The 12,971-nt window shown below is 44.8% G+C and overlaps 1 protein-coding gene across 6 annotated transcripts in view; it reads right to left on the minus strand.

Moving 5' to 3' along the window:
* bmpr1ba (bone morphogenetic protein receptor, type IBa) overlaps nucleotides 1–12,971 on the minus strand; it is a 631,073-nt gene that overhangs the window by 327,440 nt on the left and 290,662 nt on the right. The gene's annotated exons all lie outside the window — the stretch shown is intronic.

The following is a 12,971-nucleotide window of genomic DNA, read 5'->3' on the forward strand; positions in this document are numbered from 1 at the left end:
AACCTCATCTGGAAGCAGAAGACAGCATGAATCGACCGCCCCACTTGTGGGGCATGTTGATGTTGGTGAGGGTGAAGAAACTCAGGGTGGGGAACTAGGCCTCCCAGCCTAATCCGTACCAATTCTCAACTGTTGACAACTCCCTGAAAAGCCATTCCTTTAGCCAAGTCTCTGGACATCCATCAGGCGAGATTCACAAGGATGGCACAAGAACTGAGATGTTTCTGAGGAACGGTGGGGCGGGCGGGGTTTCTTTTCTCTCAAGAGTAGACTTGGCGGAGGAGTGGCCTGATGGAGGTCTTTAAAATTCTGAAAGGACTCGCTAAGGTAGACATAGACGGGATGTTACTACTGCAGACGGCCCCAGAACCACTGGCCATAAATAGAAGATAATCATCAATAAATACAAAAGGCAATTCAGGAGAGTGGTGATAATGTGGAACCTGCCATAACAGTGATTGGTTTGGAACAATAGCATAGCCGTATTTAAGGGAGAGCTGGATAAACACATGAGAGTAAAAAGAATAGAAGGATATGCTGAGAGGATGAGATTAAGAAGGTCAGGTTATGAGAGATCGTTAAGCTATTCCTCTTGCTTTTTAAGGTTATCTAACATTTGAACGGTGTTCCAGCACTGTTCCAAATCCTTCAACAGATCCTTCAACTATGCTTTTCAAAGAAGCTAAGTAGCCATGCTTCCAAAATGCTGCAATTATACAAGCAATCACAGCAAAGATGGCATGAATCCAGAGTCTTGAACCCATAGCTAAATTTGCATGTATTGAAATTTTCATATCTGCCCAAAATGTATGCGGAGAGAACTGCGGAGGGTCAGGGCTTCAGTTAACCCGGCTGCAGGTTCAATTTATCTAACGTTCCACAAATTGTCTGCATGAAAATGTTGCATGCGCAGGCCTTTCTGGTAAAGGGTATCGTACTGAGGAGAAGATTAGATCGGAATCTCGCCAAAACGCTTCAAATCATCAACTGAAACGTAAGTGTGAAGAACAAAATTGTCTTTTTTAATGTAACAAAAGGTAACTTGCCTTTATGTTCCATCTTTACAAAATTGGTGTGGATTTCTGTACAATTAATTGAATGCATGCATAATTACATTTCAGCGGACGCACAATATTTTAAGTGTCCTTGGCACTTTTGTATTTTGCGTTCTCGGTAGCGAACTCTCGACCATGTTTTTCAAAAATTGCTCGAGAATTCAGCATTTAAGGTGTACCATAATTTAGTCCACTTAATTCAGAGTTGTTTAGGGGCGGCACAGCGGCACAGTGGTTAGCACTGCTGCCTCACGGCGTCGAGGACCTGGGTATGGTATTCTCAGTTTTGCTAAATTCAAGATGGTTGGCGTAGTGTTCACACAGACCACAAAATAGCTTCAACTTGAACAAAGCTATAAATTTATTAACACAACTAATTTGGATTCGACACATACTCCTAAATAATATACAGTTGACAATAAACATAAAATCTACACTCATATACTACTAATCTCTACACTATAACATTAACTATGATCTGCTCTCACTCACACTATCTTTCCTTCAGTCTGCTCGCTAACCTTCTCCTCAACCTCTCACCCCTAAGGCTTAGCATCGATGTCTTCTACACTTGTACATCTATCTCCCTCTAGTGGTTGAGTTATACATTTCATTAACCCTTGCAGTTCTTACATTTATGATAATACCACACCGGGCTTGATCCCAGTCCCAGGTCCCTGTCCGTGTGGGGTTTACACATTCTCCCCGTGTCTACGTGGGTCTCACCTCCACAACCCAAAGTTTTTCGAGGAGGTCACTAAGATGATTGATGCAGGTAGGGCAGTGGATGTTGTCTATGTGGACTTCAGTAAGGCCTTTGACAAGGTCCCTCATGGTAGACTAGTACAAAAGGTGAAGTCACACGGGATCAGGGGTGAGCTGGCAAGGTGGATACAGAACTGCCTAGGTCATAGAAGGCAGAGAGTAGCAATGGCAGGATGCTTTTCTAATTGGAGGGCTGTGACCAGTGGTGTTCCACAGGGATCAGTGCTGGGACCTTTGCTCTTTGTAGTATATATAAATGATTTGGAGGAAAATGTAACTGGTCTGATTAGTAAGTTTGCAGACGACACAAAGGTTGGTGGAATTGCGGATAGCGATGAGGACTGTCAGAGGATACAGCAGGATTTAGATTGTTTGGAGACTTGGGCGGAGAGATGGCAGATGGAGTTTAATCCGGACAAATGTGAGGTAATGCATTTTGGAAGGTCTAATGCAGGTAGGGAATATACAGTGAATGGTAGAACCCGCAAGAGTATTGAAAGTCAAAGAGATCTAGGAGTACAGGTCCACAGGTCATTGAAAGGGGCAACACAGGTGGAGAAGGTAGTCAAGAAGGCATACGGCATGCTTGCCTTCATTGGCCGGGGCATTGAGTATAAGAATTGGCAAGTCATGTTGCAGCTGTATAGAATCTTAGTTAGGCCACACTTGGAGTATAGTGTTCAATTCTGGTCGCCACATTACCAGAAGGATGTGGAGGCTTTAGAGAGGGTGCAGAAGAGATTTACCAGAATGTTGCCTGGTATGGAGGGCATTAGCTATGAAGAGCGGTTGAATAAACTCGGTTTGTTCTCACTGGAACGAAGGAGGTTGAGGGGAGACCTGATAGAGGTATACAAAATTATGAGGGGCATAGACAGAGTGGATAGTCAGAGGCTTTTCCCCAGGGTCGAGGGGTCAATTACTAGGGGGCATAGGTTTAAGGTGAGAGGGGCAAGGTTTAGAGTAGATGTACGAGGCAAGTTTTTTACACAGAGGGTAGTGGGTGCCTGGAACTCACTACCGGAGGAGGTGGTGGAAGCAGGGACGATAGTGACACTTAAGGGGCATCTTGACAAATACATGAATAGGATGGGAATAGAGGGATACGGACCCAGGAAGTGTAGAAGATTGTAGTTTAGTCGGGCAGCATGGTCGGCACAGGCTTGGAGGGCCGAAGGGCCTGTTCCTGTGCTGTACATTTCTTTGTTCTTTGTTATGTGCAGGATAAGGGCATTGGCCATGCTAAACTTCCCCTTTTTAAAATTCAGAGTTGTTAAATTCGAATGGAGCAATAGTTGCTGTGATTTTAACAATGCTTAATTCCGATGTTGGGAAATTCAAGTCACACACCAAGAAAACCCAACTTTGCATCTCGGTGCTGACAGGACGAGAATATTTTTTAACAGTGCCCTTGGAAATGCGGCAGTCCTGTATCTAATGCCGATGGCTTGATAACTGCAAAAACGGTTTGCTTTTGCAAGGGTTGATTTTGGCCTGCTACAGATTTGGTGCAAGAGAAAATTGCCAGGTGATGTTGCTTCACTGTACAGCAGAGCTATCAGGGAGGGGGTGCTGTCCATGTTCAAATTAGAAATCCTAACTACAGTGGGTGCCAACTCTCTAGAATTGTCCTGGAATCTCCAAGAACTAAAGATTAACCTCCTCGACACTTGTGACGAGGAAAATCGTAGAGGCGTTAAACAACTTTTCATTTTCGTCAAACTCATCTGTCCATTGATTTGTTACAAAAATACTGGATTGATGGGGGGTGGGGAGGAAAGGCAATAATGATAATAATAATCGCTTACTGTCACAAGTAGGCTTCAATGAAGTTACGTGAAAAGCCCCTAGTCACCACATTCCGGCACCTGTTCGGGGAGGCCAGTATGGGAATTGAACCTGCGTTGCTGACATTGTTCTGCATTCCAAGCCAACTGTTTAGCCCACCGTGCTAAACCAGCTCCTTACCAGCCCAAGTTGACAGGGTGGTACCAGGGTGGACGGGGGGAGGGGGGGAGAGAGGCAGGAAGTCATGTGATGAAACCTCTGAGAATATATCCAACCAGAGTTGACAACCATATAATTGCAAGTAACGGCCTTTAACAGGGCGAAGGCTACGCTTTATAAGAGTAACATGCGGTTCGGGGTGGTCTACCCAGCGAAGTTGAGAGTTAAGTATCACGACGGAGGAGGAGGAGGCATTCGTGAGGGCTGAAGGATTGGGACCTAACCGAGTTTCAACTTTGTTTTCTTATGTTGTGGTCGGGAGGGTCCGGTTTGGGGATGGTGGGATAATGTGTTTGGGGGGTGGTATTCTTTGAGTTATTGGAGTGTTGGTTGTTAGAGTGGGGTGGGGCTGGGGGGGTGTTCTGTTGTTCTTGTTGTTTTGCATTGTTCTGTTCTATGTATAAAATGATAAAACATATAAAACTGAATAAAATACTTTCACAAAGAAAATTGCAAATAACAAGGAATGTCACTCGCCAACTGACAGCTGTGTTTAGTTTCTATTGTAGCTGTTGCAGAAAGTTTATTATGGTTCAAATGTGCATTGGCTCTAGTTACTAGAGCACAAGGTAAACACAGATGAGAAAGGGACTGAATGCTCTCCTTGTAGCCTGGTGACCAAGCTTGGATATGTACTCAAAGTGTGGTCTGACCAAATCACTGAGGAACTCCAGCAGCTCATTGGAAAGTGCTGAAAGTACATATTTCAGTGTAGGTCTGCCTTGGAAACTATCCTGGGGCCCTGACCAAAGATCTATACGTGTTTGTAACATTACGATCCTGTCCCTTTTTCTGCTCCTATCTTCCCTCCTTTTGTCACAATTGGCAACTTTTTTCTTTTAAGATTCGTTCAGACCGACACCCCTTTGACTTGAACTCCACTGATATTATCTTGTTCACTTTGTTGAATGCTTGTCGCTGAGCCATTGTTATAAGATCGTCATTAAAAAATATAGAAAATTCAGAAGAAAATTCTTTCTCCAAAGAGCGAGTAGAATGTGGAACTCATCTACACAGAGAGTGTTGTGGGGAGTGCTACAGGTGTATTGAATAGGAGGCTAGATAAGACCGTGAGGGAGAAAGAAATAGAGAATGATGCAGGCATAATCAGATGAGAAAGGATGAAGAAAAAACCAGGGTGGAGGACGAACACTGACTTGGGTTGGTAGGGCTGAAGAGGATGAAACATCCTGATACATGCGCCTCACCCCTCACACACACAACCACCCCCCCCCCCCCCCTCCACTGCACACCGCCCACCCTGCCAATTCTGTCACGATTCTGCCCAATTATAGATGACCAATAATAAACACTTTGACATAACCTGCACTGCTCTACGTAAGAGCACGTAGAGAATTGGAAATCCTCAAAAGGCAGTGGACCACTGTGGGACAACCTGACCTTTCAAGCATGTGGCCGATAGATTGTTGTTGGGTAGGAGCATCAAGGGATACAAAGGCAAATTCCACCTCCAGCTTACTGTTTTCTGCTGCTGAGCAGGATTTTCAAGGAAACCCGACCCTGCTGATGTTGACAGTGTATTGTGTGGCTCGCCCTCCCCGGCACCATGAAATCTGCCATTGTGGGGGGGGGGGGGGGGGGGGGGGGGGAGCCAGAAAAGAAAACCCTGCCCCATCTCAGCTCATCTGCGACTGAAACCTTCGTCCAATTTGACAATTTCTCCAATGTGTTCATCCAAACTCGCTCCACTTTGTCCATTGGCCCTCGTGGTCACTGACCTGCATTGGCTCCCAGTAACTCAGATTTACAATTCTCACCTTTGTGTTGAAACCATCCAGCCGCACCCCATCCCTATCTGTGTAACTCCCTCCAGCTTGATGACTCTCCAAGAACTCTGCGCACTCCTCCAATTCTACCGTCTTGTCCGTCCCCAACTTCTGTCATCCCACTATTGGTGGCTTTGCCTTCAGCTTGTTTAGACACTAAGCTCTGGAATTCCCTCCGTGAACCATTCCACATTTAAATTTCTCTACCTCCCTCTCCTCCTTAAGATCTCCCGTCGAAGCCATTGACCAAACAAACGTCTTTATTCACCTGTCTGAATTTTTCCCTCTTTGGCTCGATGCCCATTTCTCTGCCTGGTCCTGAAGCACCCAGGAATAATTTGCTACATTAAAGGCACTATATAAACACCAGCTGTCGTTGTCTTGCCGTTTGACTGGTTCCAAAGATCACAGAATGCTCGGCCTACTTTATCTCGTAACACTCCAAAACCCCGGAGTGCCAAAAAGACATCTGCTACTCTCCTACATTTGAAGCATTGTGAACTATACAAATGCTGCAGTTCTGAACCTCATTTCCACTCCCCATGTTTCTAATTTGGTTTATGCTGGTATAATGTAATGAATTTGTCCTGGCAAAATAGCAAAATGATGGTAAACTGCCCAACTGCAGACTCAAAAATCTCGTTACGCAGAACACTTGAACAAAGTTGCATCTCCCAGAACTGCAGTGTGCGGTAATATTCTGGCAACTGGTGAGACAGTTAAGCTGATTTAATTTAAGCAAACACTGGCTCAATTGCATGAACAGCTGAGTGGCTAACCCTACACACAAACATTACCAGCTCTCATAGCAGACAACAAGGGCACCAGAGAGAAAACAGACCTGCATTATTCCAACGGTTCTGCTTAGTTCATGCCACGCGCCAACATGCAGGTGATAATATGCCTGCCCAATTGAAAAATGAGTAGTTTAAAAAAAAAATAATGCACAGAATTGCAACAAATTTAGAACCCAGGAGCCCAAATGGCCTATGCTGATGTTTATGTTCCACATGGGCCTCTGTCCAGTCCTCATTACCTAACCTTACCTGATTAACATTCTGCTCCATTCTTCCTTGTATACTCAGACTGAGCTTCCCCTTAAACGCTTCCATGCATTTTGTGTACAGAGATTACTGTGTGTGGTAAAATAAACCACAGGGTTCACAGAGTTCAGAGACGATTCATTCCTATGGTTCTGTCAAGTTGTCCAACAGCAGCAACCTCACTTAATCCAACCTGCCCGGCATTGAGGCGCTAATCACTTGAAACCCACCTGCGCTGATGTCGCTTGTCTGCCTGACACCAGACCCCCAAAGAATCTTCCCCCCTTGGCCACGGCAGGGGACTCTCTGGTGAAAACGTTTTAGGGGTGTCCCCGAAGAGGTCAGGCATCCCCACCAACTCATGGGACTCCCCGGCCTGCGACCAGCCGAGATGGAGAAGATTCCGGAAGGCACCGAACACTCCAGAGACTTTGCTGAGAACATGCGGAGTTGTCAGAGAGAGTGCAGAAACGTCCAAACAACTCCATCTCCCCGAGCCTCCACCTGCGCCCCACGTGGCAGAGTCTGCAGATCGCACAGGGGACTATTCAGCCATCTCAGAACCTATCAGAGTGGAAGCAAATTCTCCTCCTTCCCAAGGGACTGCATACGGAGGAAAGGAGTGTTTCACCAAGTTTCATCTCCGAGTTTGAAGGTTATGGATTCAAGTCCGGCTCCGGAGAGTCGAGCACAAAATGCAAAAATGAAAATCGTTTATTGTCACAAGTAGGCTTCAAATGAAGTTACTGTGAAAAGCCCCTCGTCGCCACATTCCGGTGGCTGTTCAGGGAGGCTGGTACGGGAATTGAACCATGCTGCTGGCTTGCCTTGGTCTGCTTTCAAAGCCAGCTCTTTAGCCCTGTGCTAAACAGCCCCTGTGCAGCCTGACATTCCAGTGCAGGACTGAGGGAATGCTGCAGGATTTGGGGATGATTTATTTCAGATGAGTTATCGATGCAAGACCCTGTCTGCCCTCTCAGGTGGATGCCATGGCACTATATTGAAGAAGACCAGGTTAGTTATCCCCAGTGTTCAGGCCAATGTTGTCCCCTAATCAACTTCACAACAAAAAATAGATTTGCCATTTATCACATAGCCATTTGCCGAAACTAACTCTTTCAGAGGGTTGGTGCGGATTCAATGGGCTGAATGGCCTCCTTGTGTACTGTAGGGATTCTACGAACTGGGTAGAATTTCATGTGTGGGGGGGGGCCTTGGTTTGGAGGCCAGACAGGGAGGCACAAAGCGAGGGGCAACATCTTGGGAGGGAGGGTACCCCCAACGCCTCTGCATGCTGAGATTCCCCTTTCATTGCCATCTTTACAAAAGTGTTTTCCAAAATGGGGCTCCTCACTCCTGCCTGCCTGCCCACACCAATCAGTTAATTGCGAGCCTTATGAATACAGCTCAGCTGACTACGTAACAAGCTCAATTTCCCGTAAATTATTTATTTCTATGGGCAGCGCAGTGGTCAACAACAGCTTCTTCACGGAGCCGAGGGCCCTGGTTTGGTCCCGGCCCTGGGTGACTGTCCGTGTGGAGTTTGAACATTCTATCCATATCTGGGTGGGACTCACCCCCACAACCCAAAGATGTGCGCTTGGTCCCTTAATTGGAAGAACTAAAAAACAAATTGGCCACCAAGTGCTTTGGGATGTCCTCCTGAGGTAGTGAGAGGTGCTATATAAATGCAAGTCTATTTATTGGTCTACGTACTGTGGAGCTTTGCCAAATTGTTGCTAAGTTTCCATTTTATTTGGCATTTTGAAAAATAGTTGAGTCAAATCTGGATTGAAAAAAATGACGAGATTTGCAAGCGATCAAGAAAGCCACCCTGGATTTGTTTGTTCAACCCAGAGCTATCATGTTTAATTACTGAACAAGACAGGTTTACTGATGGTCTGTGTGAGGTGCCAGTGAAGCCACAAGGCAGATCCTATGTAAACATGGTTTGGGAATTTAGAGAATGGGTCAATGAGCGAATGCCAGGCTGACCGAGACACAGCAACGATAACGAGGTGTTAGCATGGGAGGTGGAAATTCTTCTCACCTTTATTGCAATGCTTAAGTGCATGAACAGGAGTCACAATGGCTCTGTAGGGGAATGCACCGTCTTGAGCAATGGAGACTAAGAGGATCCAGAGTTTAAAATCTCCACTTGTGACGATGGTGGGTGACTTGGAGGGGAACACGTCAAGCTGTGCATAGTCCTCAGAGCAGAGAATGTTGAGGGGAGATTTAATGGATGTTCAAAATAATGAGGGGGTTTGATAGCGAAGGTAGGGAGAAACTGGTCCCACCGACTTGAGAGTAGGTAACCAGAGATTTACAGTAATTGGCAAAATCTCGGGTAGCGTAACAGGAAGTACCTTGTTTAACGCAGAGGGTTGTTATGATCCAGAATGATGGACACTGATTCAATAGTAACTTTGAAAAGGAAATTGGATATAAGAATTTGAAGTGGAGAAATTTGTAGGATTATTAGTAAAAGAGTTGGGGATTGGATTACAGAAGCGGCATAAACACAATAGGCCAATTGGCTTCTTTTTGATGCTTTAGGATTGTACAACTCCAGTAAATATCAGCATTTTGTGAACAATACATTCCTTTATACACATGCAGAACATTTTTGTCCACATTACATAGTGACATATGCCATTTATAAATTAAAAAAATAGATCCAACATTTCACGGTGTATACTATTTAAATCTAATCTGTACACAGGGGAGACAGAAACTCTACCTGTGTGGATTTCTCAGTAGCTTGGCTTGGAGACCCTTAAACATGTTTATGAATTTCTGGGAATCGTAGACACTTGGTTAACCAAAAGAATGTACACAGGGAAAAACCCTCCTGTAAATAAAACTGCAGTCTTTCACAGCCATAGCATCAGAGTTTTATATTAACACAGTAGGCAGAAATCACCCTGGCTAATAATGCTTCCCATTAACAAAAGTGAATAATGTTTTTGCTTAATACAACAAATAGATTGTGGAGTGCTAATGCCACATACCGAATCCTATCCCTCCATAGCTAGCACTTAAGAGCAACACTGCGGTTTGCTGATATCTCTCAACATGAAATCACTGACACTTCAAAGATATTAAATACATGTATTCACTGTTTTTACCCGACTGAAACAATTATCTTTAATCAAATGTGGTTTCTCGAAACAAAAATTAGCTAAAATAGTTATGTTAAAATATTCAGTTGAGTTCCTTAATTATTGACAATATTTGTCCCCTGTCCAAATTCAGTTCCGTTAATGTTCTCTTCACATCAGCAAATTAGAGCTGAACCCATGAAAAAGTCTTTTTAGCTGCCACTCAAGCACTAGAAACACATGGAAATCAGAGACATTAGGCGAAATGTAACTTAATTTTGCAGCAGGATATATTCATGCAGAATGCTCAGGAGGTGAGAGTTCCAGACACGACATATGCAAAAGCCTATCAAGATGAATTAGCACGCTCATTACTTGCCCACCCACTTCTCAAGCATGCCTGCAGAGTTCTTCAGAGGATCTACCAACAAAGGAAGCTCTGAATAAGGAACAAAGGTTGTTTTAACGCTCTGTAGGCTGAGCTCCCTCCCGTAAACTTGAACTCATCCAAAACTCTGCTGCCTGTGTTATTAACTTGGACCAGTGTCCTGGACATCCATCATTCCTGTTTGCGTTGGCCCACGTTGGCTCTCGAAGCCACATCTCATTTTAAAATTCTCAGCCTTGTTTTCAACTCACTCCACTGCCTCGGCCCCCTCCCCATCTCTGTAATCACATCCAGCTCTCCGACCTCTGAGATCTCTGCCTCCTCCAATTCCGGCCATTTTCACTTTGGTGGCTGTGTTTTCAGTTGCCTCGGCCCTCAGCTCAAGAATTCCCAACCCAGAACTTCCCTGCCTCTCTAATTCTCTCTCCTCCTTTTTAAGATGCTCTTTAAAACCTTTGACCAAGCTTTCTCCAACATCTCTTTGTGTGAATCGGTGCCAAAAATCTGTTTAGTGACGCTCGTGTAAAGTGCCTTGGTTATTTCACTGCATAACAACCGCTACATAAACACACAATAACTCTGTATGCAATGACATGCTTTAAACCTCCTTTGAAAACTATGATGGGAGAAGCGATTCGTCAAGTAAAATATCTGGGAAACACTTATGGCCAGGAAGGTGGGAGATGGACAAGCCGACAGCAGCCATGTTTCCCTATGATTTCCTCCTGTTGGTGAACCCTTCCTTAATCATAACCCTCAAGTGTTCAAATTCACTGTTGCTCTGAAGCACAAACACAAAATGGTTCTGATCCCGTTAACCTCAAGAACCCCAAAATATAGCTAAATGCATGGAAATTAGAGGAAGATTTATGTTTATTTTCAGCTGCATTTCGTGTGAATATAAGTCCTTGACGGGGCTTCAGATTAATGCTTTGAGAATTGAAGGCTGAAATAGTCCAACTCGGGAAGGGGCAATAGTGGACCTGATATTGGGGAATCATCCCGGCCAGGTGGTTGAAGTTTCAGTCGATGATTACTTTGGGAATAGCGATCACAATTCCGTAAGTTTTAGAATACTCCTGGACAAAGGCGAGAGTGGTCCTAAAGGAAGAGTGCTAAATTGGGGAAAGGCCAAGTATAACACAATTCGACAGGAGCTAGGGAATGTGGATTGGGAGCAGCTGTTTAAGGGTAAATCCACATTTGAAATGTGGGAGTCTTTTAAGGAAAGGCTGATCAGAGTGCAGGACAGACATGTCCCTGTGAAAATGAGGGATAGAAATGGCAAGATTAGTGAACCATGGATGATGGGTGGAATTGTGAGACTAGTTAAGATGAAAAAGGAAGCATACATAAGATCTAGGCGACTTAAAACTGATGAAGCTTTGGAGGAATATCGGGAAAGTAGGACAAATCTCAAACGCGCAATAAAGAGGGCTAAAAGGGGTCATGAAATATCTTTGGCTAACAGGGTTAAGGAAAATCCCAAAGCCTTTTATTTGTATATAAGGAGCAAGAGGGTAACTAAAGAAAGGATTGGCCCACTCAAAGACAAACAAGGGAATTTATGCGTGGAGTCAGAGGAAATGGATGAGATTCTTAATGAGTACTTTGCATCGGTATTCACCAAGGAGAGGGACATGATGGATGTTGAGGCTAGGGATGGATGTTTAAATACTCTAGGTCAAGTCGGCATCAGGAAGGGGGAAGTTTTGGGTATTCTAAAAGGCATTAAGGTGGACAAGTCCCCAGGTCCGGATGGGTTCTATCCCAGGTTACTGAGGGAAGTGAGGGACAAAATAGCTGGGGCCTTAACAGATATCTTTGCAGCATCCTTGAGTACGGGTGAGGTCCCGGAGGACTGGAGAATTGCTAATGTTGGCCCTTTGTTTAAGAAGGGTAGCAGGGATAATCCTGGGAATTATAGACCTGTGAGTTGACGTCAGTGGGAGGCAAACTGTTGGAGAAGATACTGAGGGATAGGATCTATTAAATTTGGAAGAAAATAGACTTATCAGTGATAGGCAGCATGGTTTTGTGCAGGGAAGGTCATGTCTTACAAACCTAATAGAATTCTTTGAGGAAGCGACAAAGTTAATTGATGAGGGAGGGGCTGTAGATGTCATACACCTGGACTTCAGTAAGGCATTTGATAAAGTTTCCCATGGCAGGTTGATGGAAAAAGTGAAGTCGTATGGGGTTCAAGGTGTACTAGCTAGATGGATAAAGAACTGGCTGGGCAACAGGAGACAAAGAGTAGTGGTACAAAGAACAAAGAACAAAGAAAATTACAGCACAGGAACAGGCCCTTCAGCCCTCCCAGCCTGCGCCGGTCCAGATCCTTTATCTAAACCTGTCTTCTATTTTACAAGGATCTACTTCCCCCTGCTCCCCACCCGTTCATATATCTGTCTAGATGCATCTTGAATGATGCTATCGTGCCCGCCTCTACCACCTCCGCTGGCAAAGTGTTCCAGGCACCCACCACCCTCTGCGTAAAAAACTTTCAACGCACATCTCCCTTAAACTTTCCCTCTCTCATCTTGAAATCGTGGACCCTTGTAATTGACACCCCCACTCTTGGAAAAAGCTTGTTGCTATCCACCCTGTCCAGACCTCTCATAATTTTGTAGACCTCAATCAGGTCCCCCCTCAACCTCCGTCTTTCCAACAAAAACAATCCTAATCTACTCAACCTTTCTTCATAGCTAGCACCCTCCATACCAGGCAACATCCTGGTGAACTTCCTCTGCACCCTCTCTAAAGCATCCACATCCTTCTGGTAATGTGGCGACCAGAACTGCACGCAGTATTCCAAATGT

This window comes from Scyliorhinus torazame, chromosome 3 (assembly GCF_047496885.1).
Source record: "Scyliorhinus torazame isolate Kashiwa2021f chromosome 3, sScyTor2.1, whole genome shotgun sequence".
Classification (NCBI taxonomy): domain Eukaryota; kingdom Metazoa; phylum Chordata; class Chondrichthyes; order Carcharhiniformes; family Scyliorhinidae; genus Scyliorhinus; species Scyliorhinus torazame.